General features: G+C 35.2%; 1 protein-coding gene across 3 annotated transcripts in view; it reads left to right on the top strand.

Moving 5' to 3' along the window:
* The window catches only part of LOC128246433 (kinesin-like protein unc-104), a 111,461-nt gene that overhangs the window by 6,010 nt on the left and 91,132 nt on the right, over positions 1-14,319 (top strand). Inside the window, exon 1 of one of the 3 annotated variants that reach the window (XM_052964626.1) lies at positions 13,752-13,906. The exons of the other annotated variants lie outside the window; for them this stretch is intronic. The gene's annotated coding sequence lies outside the window, so the exon portion shown is untranslated. Of the gene's footprint in view, positions 1-13,751; positions 13,907-14,319 lie in introns of those variants that run through there. 3 annotated transcript variants of the gene reach the window in all.

Genomic DNA, 14,319 nt, shown 5'->3' with positions numbered 1-14,319 from the left:
AAACTCACATGCGCCCAGGCTGTGACTCGAACCCCGGTCGCCTGGGTGAGACGTGCGTGCGCTAAACGGACAACCCAACTTTCCTTTATCCTGTCATAATGTTCGATATTTACATGCAATATATCTACTGTACTGTATATATCTGTCTAGATATGGTTTGTTAAATTTTAAGCTTTTCTGTTTTTCGTAGAAAAAGGTTGGGGTATTGTGAAAATTTTGTTGGCGTTGTTTTCGGTGTCATTGTGCAAAAACTTAAACCTTGGCCATATCTCAAAAACCATTCAAGATATTTAAATGAAACTAATGGGTGCCATGCTTTGGTAGAGACAATCAATCATGTACAGCAATGTCCACAACTCTGGCTATTTTTATTGTCGAGTTATGCCCCTTGTTGCAAAGGAAAAAATAGTAATGATTCAAAAACTGTTCAATATATTCAAATGAAACTTGGGTGCCATGCCTTGGTACACATTTTGCTAGAGACAATCAAACATATACAGTAAGACCCATAACTCTGGTTATTATAATTTTCAAGTTATGCCCCTAAGGCCTTGTTGCAATGGAAAAAAAATAGTAATGACTTAAAACTGTTCAATATACATGTTTTCAAATAAAACTTGGGTGCCATGCCTTTGTACATGTTTGCTAGAGACAATCAAACATTTACAGCAAGACCCATAACTCTGGCTTTGATAGTTTACAAGTTATGCCCCTGGTTCCAATGGAAAAAATAGACGAACATTTATGCTCTTGATTTCATTCCTTTTTCCTGCAATGGTTGTTTTATTTGATTTTAATGTGTGTTTAGATTCATAATCAGGTACCATTTTGGATATTGATTTTTATAACACAAAAATTTACCAGGCATTTTTTATGAAAAGTTGTTTTTTTTTAAAAAGAAACAGTGGATTATACAATCTCTCCATTTTACTTTCTTAATATCAAAATCTATGTTATAAGCTTGACTTTTTTTTTGGTGAAAGAAAATGGAGGCATTGTCATATCCTTGGTGTCACTGTCAGCGTCGTCAGCATGCACACAATTTAACATGGGACTGTCTGTTGAGTGAATAAGTTTATATATAATAACTCAAAAATCATTCAAAATATTTGAATGAAACTTAGATCATATGTTGCGGAACAATACACATTTAGTAGAGACTTGTCGAGTGGTATAGGTTTAGGTGTCCCCCCTCCCTCTCACTTTAGAGGTTGTGGGTTCAATCCCCACCAGGGGTACTTTCTCATGGCCTCTCAGAATGGATACCTGTACTGGTTTCTTTCCCAGGAAATGGACTCGAGAATGTTTCTATAAGCTATAAGCTTCGGTCACAATCAAGCTCAAAGAATTCAGTACAAACAAATACACATTTGCATATCAGGGCCTACCAGTAAAATTGTGGCTTAAACAATTGTTAAGTAAGGCCTCTTTTTTTTCTTAAAATAATCCCAGACGAGTGGTGGCGTTTGGTCCAGGGTGCTCTTGTTTTTTGGTCTTGGCTTGTCTCCAGAATAATGTTCCAACACTGTTTGAATCAATTCCGTCTTGTACAACCGATTTTCCCGAATCAATAAGACATTCCGTGGGGATGGTTGTTTCACAAAGACAGACTGTGATTGAGTTTGGAACATTCACGCAGACGAATACGAGTTTATGTAAATGTTGACATTTTCTAGACCATGTAATAGTAGCGTGTAGTGTCTTGTTGAAAATATGATATAAAACAGCTTGGAAAATACTTTTACCAGCAGTGTTGTTTTTGTCTGACCAATTTAGGGCCAAAATTCGGCTTCATACCCATACAATGCTTGAACATTAATTTTACTTTTTTCCCAAATCTGAAAAGTTAAATTCCCAATGACATGTTTTGAAAAAAATCAAATAATGTTTTTTTATTTTTTGTAATCAAATAATTAAACTGCCCAACCATTTTTTTATTCCTAAAAAAACAAAAAAGCTTTATCACATTCGTTTATCTTTTTTGTCTATTTCTTAAAGCATTCTTTCTCATTTCTAGCCAAAATTGAATTCCCAGTTTAAGTAAACATAATTCCAAAATGTAGCGAAAAAAACACTGACTAGGAAAATTCGACAAGATTAGAAGACACTGTTACTATTGATGTTGGAGAAACGATAACATTTGGGAATAAAACAAATTTGTTTCCTTTCCCTTTCATATTGGCATTCAGTTTCAACTACCGTAAATGCCCTATTAAACGCACATGCCTGATAGAATTTGTTGTTGTTCAATAGTTGTGTATTTATATATTGCAGCCATGATTTCAATGGACCTTTTTATACTTTTACACAGCATGGTGTGTTTACTACAATTAAGCAGATTTTTAAAAGAAGCTGTCAGAATGAGGAAAAATGCTTCATATTCAATAGGACTTCTATGGTAATAGCCACCCAGAATCTCTGACACTCACTTATTATTGAAGTCTTACCGGGGTTTCGAAATGACCCAGGGTATGGGTAAACAAGGACCCTGGCTATGCTGTCTGTCCCTCCGGCTGCTTTTTTTACTGCCTCTTTGGATTCCCAAACCAAGCCTGCTTACAGTTATTTTCCCTGCTATTTTCTATTAAAACAAAACCTGTAGTCTTATCCTGTCTGTGCTATTGAATACCCTAATATTACCACATGATTGTGTTTGCCTCAGGATAAAAGGGGTTTATAAGGGTTATTTATCCCACTGGTAATTTATGATGTCCCACTGGTAATTTATCCCATGGGTAATTAATCCAATGGATAATTTATCCCACAGGTAATCTATTTATCCCATGGGTAATTTATCCCACAGGTTATTTATCCATATGGGTAATTTATCCCATTGCAAATTCATTGTTAAAATCCCTACCCTGGTGCGGGGAAATTGGTCAAAATTCATAGGATCCGCAGTGTTCCAAGCATTATGAATTATTTTAAGAGATTCAGCCAATTCTATTCCCGAAGGGTGCCGGTCTCATTGGGCCAGTCAAAACCACACTGTCTGAAGTCCCTCATCTCAGTTCCCAAGCGCATCAAACAGTTTTTGGCCTTTAGTTTGACCAAAATTGCCAGTCATACGTATGGATTGACCATTTTTTTGTTTAGTTAATTATAATAAGGCAAAACTCTAAGAATCAGCCATTAAAATATAAGTGTAAATCTGAAGAATGAAACATCAATTTGATGTGGCCTCAAAACTAATTTTCTCAATTACAGAACTGTTCAAGATGTTCATTTCAATCTTGGTACAATTACCAATATTGTTACCAGTTATATTTTAATAATTTATGTTTATAAGATTCATGTGTATCTGTATTGACCAGGACGGCAAGAGACAAAATGACACTGGTATCCACTTGCTGTTCTCTTGTTGGTTCAAGTGTTGCTTGTTCCCCCTTGCTTTTTCCCCATTTATTCCCTCATACTTTCCCCATTTTCCCCCTTAAAAAAAAAGTTTTCTATGCAAAATCTCACAAATGTTTGCTTAGAATTAAAAATATGATATTGACTTTAAACAGTCTGAAAATCAAGAAAATCCTGTTTATGCCAAATATGTTAATTTACTGAATAGACGCTTGAATATTCTGCATTTCTCTATAGATATAAATACCATATTTGGCCGGAGATGTGATGCACTTGGGGACTGACATGAGAAAATAACTGCTCATCTGTGGTTTTGTTTTTCATTAATCAGGATATAAACTGAGATACTTTTTCCAGTTTATAAAGCTGCGTTTCTTCTTTTATAATTCAAGTGATGTCTCATCCTGTTTGTTTTTTCCAGCCGTTAACATTTTTCAGCTTACTTTTATGAAAGGATTAATGAACAAGGTAGAAGTGAATAAGACTTTGAAGAGCCTGCAAATTAATAAAATCCCTTAAAAGGCTTGTGTGGATCACAGTTGTCAGAAGCAGATTGGAGGGTGGGTGGCACTCAAAATTGTATACGTTTGCTTTTTATGTCATTATCGGGAAAAAAGTAATAAATTGTTAAAACTCTCTTTGGTAGCTAATCCTAAACCCCCCTGCCAGCATTTTAATCCACATAATTTTTAGTTTTGAGGGGGGGGGGGCATGTCAAAAGGTTTGCGCCCCAAAGTTATGCCCCCTCTATGTAAATTCCTAGATCAGCCCCTGGTTGTATATCCTTGTACTTATCATAATTAGACTTTCGAATACTTAAAGCCTTATTTCTTGAGCCTTGATTCTAAACACTAGTGTAAGAAATTATTGGTATTTCGAAGTTAAAATTATGGTCCGAATTCAGTATTTCACACCTATTTATCAATCATCGTTTTGAACTCAGTATCATCTCATAGTATTCACACCATACTGCGATAGCACTCGAAAAGGCACTGCTATATAAAACCCAGAGTTTGAGCAATCCAAGAAAGCATTTAAGAGTGCAGGTCTTGTGCTAATTTCGAACACTATGTTTGGTTGTGATATGGGCTATGTAAAAAAATGACTGTTACATTAGATTGTCTGACAAATAAATTACCAATATAACTGCTCACGGTTTGATAAACACCAGGGATGACATTTTCTCCTGATAATTGCACCCAATATAGACACTGTAATAGTCTGCATTTGTCTTATAGACAACCTTATAGTCTGCATTTGTCTGTAAATATTGACCATGTTTGGCCAGAGGTGGGATTCTCCGGGAAATGAGGTCCAAACGATCACTGACCAGACCACCAAATATTGGCTTAGTAGCAAGTGAAAGGCATCTTAAATTGATTCTTTGTTAAGCATCATCCTACTGGTAGATTATGGGCCTTCGGATCTAAACAAAAAATAAAAACAGTTTTCAACTGTATTTATAAAGTTAATACAGTAAAACTGCGGTCGTTCGAACAAGCGGTCATTCGAGAACCGGCGTTCCCTCGAGGTCGGAGCTTGGTCCCGAACTTTTTTCCTTCTATTTTCATTTAAAATATACCTACGCTGCATTGAAACCTAATTTTGTCGAGGAGTCGAGCAATATACTCGGTCCTAAGTACACAAATCATGCACAAAACCTTATGGCTCCCTCGAGGTCATAATTTCACACTTTTCCCCGAACGCGTGTTCCAAAATAAACAAACAATTGCTAGGTATTAAAATTTTCGCAAGTTGTAAAAATTGCAATGACAGTTGAAAGGCAATTTGATAAGGATCGAAAAACCGTTTAAGACTGTTAACGCATGACCGATATTAGTTAATATGGGAGTTTTAGAGGATAATTATGAGAAGTTAATGACGAGAAGTTAATTGTGAGAAATGTAAATAATTAAATAAAAATATGAATAAACACAACCATGTCGATCAAACATCAAAATCTCTGAAAAGAATTCCTTCTTGTCACTTTGCTTTGCAAGTATGGCAATTTTGTAAAAATTATAATTTCTATTTATTCATTTATTGATATTTCTTCTGCATTTTATATTTAGTATACATATAGTATATGACAGCTTTTCAACATGTGAGCAATTTCCACAACGCAACACATAATCGGTGTCTTAGAAAACAGACGACTTCAAACTTAAAATACACTGAAAGATATTTTATAACAGACTGGGGAATTCAAAATCGGGTCATTCGATACATCGGTTCCCTCGAGGTTTAGGCTTGGTCTCCGGCGACCTCGAGCGATTGCAGTTTTACTGTATACATTTAAGCACTGTTAATCCAAGCATCATCTATCCGAAATAATCACTTTTCGAATTAATTTTTTTGGTTCCGATTTTATTTCTTCTTTGTTTAATTAAAATTTTCATTAATAATCGGAAATGGCTTTTTCAAAATTATCGCTATTTCAAAGTTAAAATAATGTTCCTGATTCAGTATTCCACCCTACATTGTATACATCAATCATTGTTTCAAACTCTATCATCTCGTTGTATTCACACCATACGGCGATAGCACTCAAAAAGGCACTGCTACATAAAAACCAGAGTTTGAGCAAGCCAAGAAAGCATAAAAGAGTTCAGGCCTTATGCTAATTTTGAACACTGTTTGGTTGTGAAATGGGCTATGTAAAAAAATGAATGTTAGATATACATTAGATAGTCTGACAAATAAATGACCAATATAACTGCACCCAGTTTGATAAACATCAGGGATGACATTTTCTCCTGATAATTGCACTCTATGTAGACAACCTTATAGTCTGCATTTGTCTGTAAATATTGACCATGTTTGGCCAGAGGTGGGATTCTCCGGGGAATGTCTCAGGTCTGAACGATCACCGACCAGACCACCAAATATTAGCTTAGTAGCAAGTGAAAAGCTAATTAATAGAAATTTATTAGTTTGAACATTATATATTTTACAAAGGTTATGAAGAAAGTTATGATAACTTATACTAAGTCACACTTGTTGGCAGGATGTTGCGTGAGTGTGTGGTCTTGTGTTGTTTGGGAAACCGGAGTACCCTGAGAAAACCCACTTTAGCTGTGCTAACTTGCAATATGAACATGTTTCACCCATTGATAAGCAATTGTTTCCAAACAGTACGATTTTCACATGATATATAATAGACACCAGACAATCTGAGTGCCTCAATAGGATAAAACCATGAAATTCCATGGGGGTGGTCAATGCCATGATTTTTCGTTGCTTTAAAAGTTTGAAATGCTAAGTTCATCTGCAAACATCCTCTCCATAGTCAGGATGAAGCTTTCACATTACATGGTAGAAGTTATTACTGAGGTTTTTCGATGCTTTAAAACATTGAAATGCTAAGTTCATCTGCAAACAACATGGCGGTAGAATCTCGATTGTCAGGATAAAACCATCACATTCCATGGTAGAATGCAGAGATTTTTCGATGCTTTAAAATATTGAATAAGTTCATCTGCAAACAATGTGGAGGTTGAGTCTCGATAGTCAGAATAAAGCCATCTCATTCCATGGTAGAGTGCAGAGATTTTTCGATGCTTTAAAATATTGAAATGCTAAGTTCATTCTGCAAACAACACGGCAGTCAAGTCTCGATAGTCAGGAACAAGCTTTCACATTCGATGGTAAAAGTTAATGCTGAGATTTTTCAATGCTTTAAAACTTTGAAATGCTAAGTTCATCTGCAAACAATGTGGAGGTTGAGTATCAATAGTCAGATCGTATTCCATGTTAGAAGTTCAATGCCTTGATTTTTCTGTGCTTTAAAACTTTGAAATGCTAAGTTCATCTGGGAACAGCATTTGTTCTGATCAAATTTAAATGATTCCTTATCTGATGGCCTACAGATAATGCATTCATTATTGGACATTCACTTGATCATGCCAGAAATAACTTCATAATGGTTTCTAATTGACTTGGTGCATTTGTCAGTCACGAAACAGTCATAATTTCTTGATAAACAATATTGATTTACAATGTGAGAATAAAGTAGAATATCAGACAAAGGATTGAAAACAAGTCTGTAAAAATATTTACATCTGTTTCGTTTCATAAACTAACTTAGCAAAATCTTCTTGTCAGCCAGTTATATATATAGGTTATAAATTACATGAGTCATTAAGATCATTCAATGTAAGCTATTAAAGGGACTTGCTCATGTTTTTATACCAAAAATTTAAGTTTTCCTGGTAATGCATCTGAAAACATCATTGTTTTACTCTATGATATGGAAATTGCAGAAAAAATACAATTATAATAATAAAAAAAGTATTTTGGTTTTATGGTGAGTAGGGATTTTACCCATCCCTGAAAAGTCAAGAAAAAATAGGAAACAGACTCCTAAACAAATAGGCCACCAAGACATACACAAAAGTAATGTTAATTTTGTCCTTTTAACAATACATTGATAACATAATATGATATTGTAAATCAACCAATCGCGCAACAACAAAGCTGTTTTCAATTAATGCTTTAAAAATTGTGGTCTTCAAGGACGATATTTGAACAAATATCAACATTTGGTCTTCAAGGACGATATTTGAACAAATATCAACATTTGGTCTTCAAGGACGATATTAGAACAAATATCAACATTTGGTCTTCAAGGACGATATTTGAACAAATATCAACATTTGCTGAAGGGCTAAAAGGTGCATTTTACAAAAGCATGAACAAGTATGTTTAATGATTGAGGCTGAAAGGGGTTGGGGTCCTAGCCTCTGCTATGTCTCTTATGATGTGATAGATCATGAGGAAGGGAAGGAAGTTAACCCTTTGCATGCTGGGTAAATTGTCGTCTGCTCAAAAATGTCGTCTGGTTTATTCTAAATTTCTTTCAATTTACTTAAAACTTTGGGGATATATTGACTGAGTGGCAAACAGCTTGGAACCTGACCAGGCGTCGAGTTACTCCGTGTCTGGTCTGGTTCCAAGCTGTTTGCAAAGCCTTTAAAATTGCCATCAGCAGCCTATTAGGGTTAAACACAAAGCCCATGTGTCACTTATAGGTTTTAGAACCTGGCATTATTAGTTCTTACCACAGACGGTCTATCTAGACTGAAATATGCCAAGACTTTAATTTTGATAAGGATAGTTAGATAACATCGCAAATTAAGCTAACATAATTACTATTTAGCATGATGCAAATGGCTGCCTCGCTGACGGCTTGGTCACTTTTCAGAGGTTGCTTGTCATGTTGAGCTTGTCAAATTTAATATTTCTTGGATATTTCTAGCGATTAAGTTGAAGAGTAATTGAAGGGTGCTGCACTCTACCCTTTTTTGTAGCATAATTTTGCCCTCATTGTCAGAGGTAGTCAAAAACAGGGTGTGTATACCACGTGATAAATTATATTGAGGGCGGGGCTATGTAAGGGGCATGGACTGCGCCATGTTTCATTTAATATGGTGAATAAATAGTAAAGTTATCTTTGTTTCAAGTCTTCATTTGAGGCTAAATTAATAATTAATGCAGCTTTCCCTCGAAGCACATATGACATAATAAATCACATGGTACACACACTCACTCAAAGATATCCATTGGGTATTCCAAGGTTTTAGCTTAAGCATAAATGAATGGTGTTGCCTGCCCCCTGCTGTTTTATCGGATCGCCATTCAGCCTTCAGAACCTCTCTTACCTGTTATTCGGACTGAGCAGCCTTAGCCCTTTTTGTGGGGGAAAAATCATGATTTTTTTTAGTTTTGTGGAAAATTTCTCAGAGTACTTTTCAAACGTTTTTGGAACAAATGGAGTTAAATATCAATAAAGCAGTAAAAATATCACTCAGAAACAATAAATTTTGAGAATCTCATTTCACAACATTTTGTATTGAAAATTGGGAATTTCAGAGGCTATTTTGGGGGGAAAACAGGGGGTTGGCCCTTGGGAAAGTAGCCTGGTATCAGCTAAGGCAATAAAGAGTAAAAAGGCCCTAGACTTCATTATCAAGAGACCAGCCTATTTGGGCATCCTTTTGCCTTCATAGACTGGAAAGCTAAATGATAACACATATAATTTTATCATAAATACATAAAAATTATAAATACATATAAACTTAATATGTCTGTCAGTTGAAACCTTAGGCTTCTAATTACTAGATTTTTATCCCAGCTCGCCCCCTCTCTTCTTTCCACTGCCACTTAAATTTTACTGACTCAAATTAAAGTGTTGAACTTAAGTGTCTGTATTTGGGTATCGGTCAGGTACTGTTAGGGAACAGGGTCTGTTCATACCAGCCGGTGTCGATGTTAACATTCACATGTAAAAAAGGAGAATTCTTAAGATAGTGTTCTTGGTTTACCTAGAATAACATGTATAAGGTCCCTTATGCAATAAGAAAGAACATGAAAACATATTCAACGATGAAACAGTCATCTAAGAAAAAAAAAAATAACATGTCACCCCCCCTCTCCCATTAAAAAAACGAATGAAAATCTAGCGATTAAATTATAATGGCCTAATATTCCTTTAATTAACCCATTCCTAACATGGGTTTTTAGCTCACCAGAGCACAAAGTGCTCAAGGTGAGCTATTGTGATCGGTCTTTGTCCGTCGTCTATCCGTCCGTCAGTCAGTACGTCCGTCCGTCAACAATTGCTTAAAAAAACATCTCCTCTGAAACTACCTGGCTAAATTCAATGAAACTTCACAGGTAGCTTCCTTGGGTGTCCCTCTACAAAAATACAACAATGGGTCAAGATTGATTAACAACAACAACATAAACTAAATGGCCGACTTCCCATTTTGCTTTAAAAAAACATCTCCTCTGAAACTACCACTCCAAATTCAATGAAACTTTACAGGAAGCTTCCTTCGGTGACCCTCTACAAAAATACAATAAGGGGTCACGATTGATCAACAACAACAACAACAATCTGGCCAACTTCCTGTTTTGCTTTGAAAAAAATCTCCTCTGAAACTACCACTCCAAATTCAATGAAACTTTAAAGGAAGCTTCCTTGCGTGACCCTCTACAAAAATACAACAAGGGGTCACGATTGATCAACAACAGCCACAACAACAAAATGGCTGATTTCCTGTTTTGCTTAAAAAAACATCTCCTATGAAACTACCACTCCAAGTTCAATGAAACTTTACAGGAAGCTTCCTTGGGTGACACTCTACAAGAATACAACAAGGGGTCACGATTGATCAACAACAACAACAAAATGGCCAACTTCCTGTTTTGCTTTAAAGAAACATCTTCTCTAAAACTACTAATCCAAATTCAATGAAACTTAAAAGGAAGCTTTCTTTGGTAACCGTCTACAAAAATACAGCAAGGGGTCGGGATTGATCAACAACAACAACAACAACAATCTGGCCAACTTCCTGTTTTGCTTTAAAAACATCTCTTCAGTCTAAAACTAAGAGGCCAAATTCACTGAAACTTTAGAGGAAGCTTCATAGCAAGACGCTCTACAACAGGGCATTGAGATTGATCAACAACAACAACAACAACAACAAAATGGCCGACTTACTGTTTTGCTTTAAAAAAATCTCTGAAACTACCAGGCCAAATTTAATGAAACTTTACTGATAGCTTTATTGCATGACCCTTTACAAATATAAGACAAGGCATTGTCATCAGTAAAGATATGTTTAAATTGCAACATTTTTATTAATGCTTTGATGCCCTCTTATTTAAATCAACATGCCTTTTTCACTCTGCCAGCACCCTGTCCGTCTTCTGCAGCATCTGACCGTTTTTAAAACCCGGCTAAAACCCTAGATATTAAACCATGTGCTACTTTTGATTGCCGTCAGTAGAATGACAACCAGCGTCATCCTTATTCTACGCACAATACTGTGTTAATGTCTTTTCTCATCTCAAAAACAGTAACTGAGATCATACTTTATTGTTTAATTAAAGTATACCATTGCATGCTTTAGAACACTAGTTTAAATTTAACCAGGTTTTAAAAAGGACAGGGTGTTGCAGGAAAGGGACAGGGCTTTGAGGGAGAAAAGGGACAGGGTGCTGCAGAAAAGGGACAGGGTGTTTAGGGAGAAAAAGGGACAGGGTGTTTAGGGAGGAAAGGGACAGGGTGTTGAGGGAGAAAAGGGACAGAGTGTTGAGGGAGAAAAGGGACAGAGTGTTGAGGGAGAAAAGGGACAATGTGCTGCAGAAAAGGGACAGGGTGTTTAGGGAGAAAAGGGACAGGGTGTTAAGGGAGAAAAGGATACATTGAGGCAGACAGTGACTAGCTTGAAAAATTCTGAATTTGACTAATTGTTAGTAATTGTGTTTAATTGAACTAATATGAGGTTTTCAACTGCCAAATATGTTATAAGTGAGTATGTAAAAATTTAAAATCTTATAATGAGCTCTATTCAAAACCCAAAAGATATTTGAGAGTCTTGAGCTGGCAAAAGGGTGCCATGATGCTGGTCTCCACAAGGGCAGAAGGGTGCTACCAAAAAAGAACAGGTTGATTAGAACCCTTCCGCAACTCTAAAGCTAAAATTGTAGAACACTAATATTGTACAGGGATTCTCTCGTCTTTTGTACTTTTAAAAGAATTTTGAAACATTACCATGATGTAAACATGCAACATATACAATTGTTTTTCTCCCATATTAATTAATTAGGTTTTTAAAACAGGAACACTACATAGGTACCGAAACTGTGTGATGGCTGCAGGCTGTGAATAATGTAAGATTTTCAACGCTCACCAAGGAAGGGAGAATAGAGGAAATCAATTGCGTCAATATTGCGATCAACAAGATGACTCAGTCGGTCCAGTAATGGGCTACATTGTGTAAAACCGTACACTTTACGTGGAAATGTTATATTGTAGAATTTAAGCCAGTGTTGTTTTTTTCCACTTTTAATGGAATTGGTGGCGGGGATAGAGAAAAATTAAAGACGCTTTGGCAAAAAGGGGAAATGAATCATGTTAGTATTTTTCCCCTTTTTGCCAAAGCAATAAAGCACAATTCTTAACATTTTCTTTCAAATTCATTATTCTCATGTTCTTCACAGCCAGACACAATGTTCCTTTTTTATCTCTTGGTAGCAGGATCCTGCCCCTTTTTTGCAGCACCCTGTCCTTTTTAAAACCTGTCTATGACTGTACGTTTGGTTTTCTTTTTCATTGCAATTCAGGTGTAGATATCAGTTACATTTTGGCATATGTTTATAAAACAAATGACAAGTTCATAGCTTCCTACAAGCTGATCAGGGTCAAGTATTTAATGCACTCAACTTTGGTTATTGGTGTACATGACTTTGTCGATTTCATGTATTGGACTTTAAATTATCTACTTACTAGAATTTCGACAATGGACTATATCATAGTTATAGCTCGTATTATACAAATTAACCATAGTTAATCCTTATGGTGACTCTGTCACTCTCTTCGAATAAAATGATCTTACACTAAAACAGTCATGTTTTTCTTTTTATTACATTTTCTAAAAAGGATATAAAATGAAGTCAATTGCTACATAGGTTTTCAGAAAAGCACACAAAATTGTATGGGAACGTAGCTAAAAATGTGTCCCAGGCCTGTGCATGCTGACATTTGATTTAAAAGAAAGAGTGTGCTAAAATTTCAAATAAGTGAAAACTATCAAATTGTATTTTCAAAACAGTGTTTGAAACAGTGAAATATAATTTTTATGTCATTGATAAATTTCTATAAACCAAGGGAAAGCATATGATAAATTTGTTTAATTTGAAATACTATATAATAACATATCGATGACCTAACATCATAAAGGCGAGCCGCACCTTACTGCAAAATGCTCGGTAAAATGAGAAAATGGTGTTGTATCATGCGATCAAAATGTCAAGCAATGATTGGACATCTCACAGAGAAGCAAAAATGCAGAACCTTCAGAAATTGTAACTACAAAAATTGTAACTTCGACTTTTTGTAAAAATATCGTGTAATCTAATAACCAAGATTAAATACTAAAAATGTTGCTACTGAAAACATATGATTTTGTAGATTCAACATTTGGAAGTGAGACCATGGTTATATTACAGACGTAGTGATATAACAGTAGTGAAATATAAGAAGAAATATTATAAGAATTTTGTAATTGTTGTATTTCACTGCAAAAACACCTTGTTATATTACACCTTAGATTTCTAAAGGCCTCTTTCCTACTGCCAGGCTCTGCAAATATGGGATTTTCTGTGAGAGAGAAATTCCTAATAGTTCCATATCGGGGAAAATGCTTTCTGCAAGAATTATGCTGAACATCCTGGGGTATTGATCGCGCCGTAGCTCATTTCTATTGGTTCTCTCCGTAATTCCAATACATTAACATTGACTCACGAAGTCTCGGTGTCACTTAAGGTCAGACGAGAAAATATCTCAGTTTAGAATCACTAGTTATATTGAAGTTAGTACTGTAAATTATCGGAATACGTTACTGTACTGTATGAGTGGATTTATATGAATTTTTCTGAGGATTTATTTGAGAAATATCATAATACAGTGGATTTTTTGATTAGATAAAGTTTGTATTGTTGGGAGCATATATTTAGTCTGCGAGTAATTTGCTATTCACATTAGGTAATGCTATGTAAAATTATTTTTTACCGTATTGATTGTTTTTTGTTTGTTTTTTTGTTCGTGAAATTTCTGTTTTAATATTAAATTTATTTGTTAAAGATATTTCATAGGAATATTATGTGGAATAATCAGTAGGTTCCAGGAATAAAGAATTGAAAAATATTTAGATTTGATTTGTGACGCCTTTTCTCTGGCAATGACGTAATGGACTCTTAACATAAGAGCCCAATATTCATAAGTTATTCATAAACGTAAAAAGATGGACATTTTTTCAGTTTAAGCATATTATACCGTATTTTGAAGTTTTAATTGGGCTAAAATACTTCCATAACAATTTTTTATGACTTTGGGGTCTATTTAATAGAGATTTATTTTCTTTTAAGAATATTTTGTAAATTGATAATCGGGACAAT

The sequence above is a fragment of the Mya arenaria genome, chromosome 9 (assembly GCF_026914265.1).
Source record: "Mya arenaria isolate MELC-2E11 chromosome 9, ASM2691426v1".
NCBI lineage: Eukaryota > Metazoa > Mollusca > Bivalvia > Myida > Myidae > Mya > Mya arenaria.
Note: the sequence above shows the minus strand (reverse complement) of the source record. Positions and strands in the feature narration are given on the sequence as shown.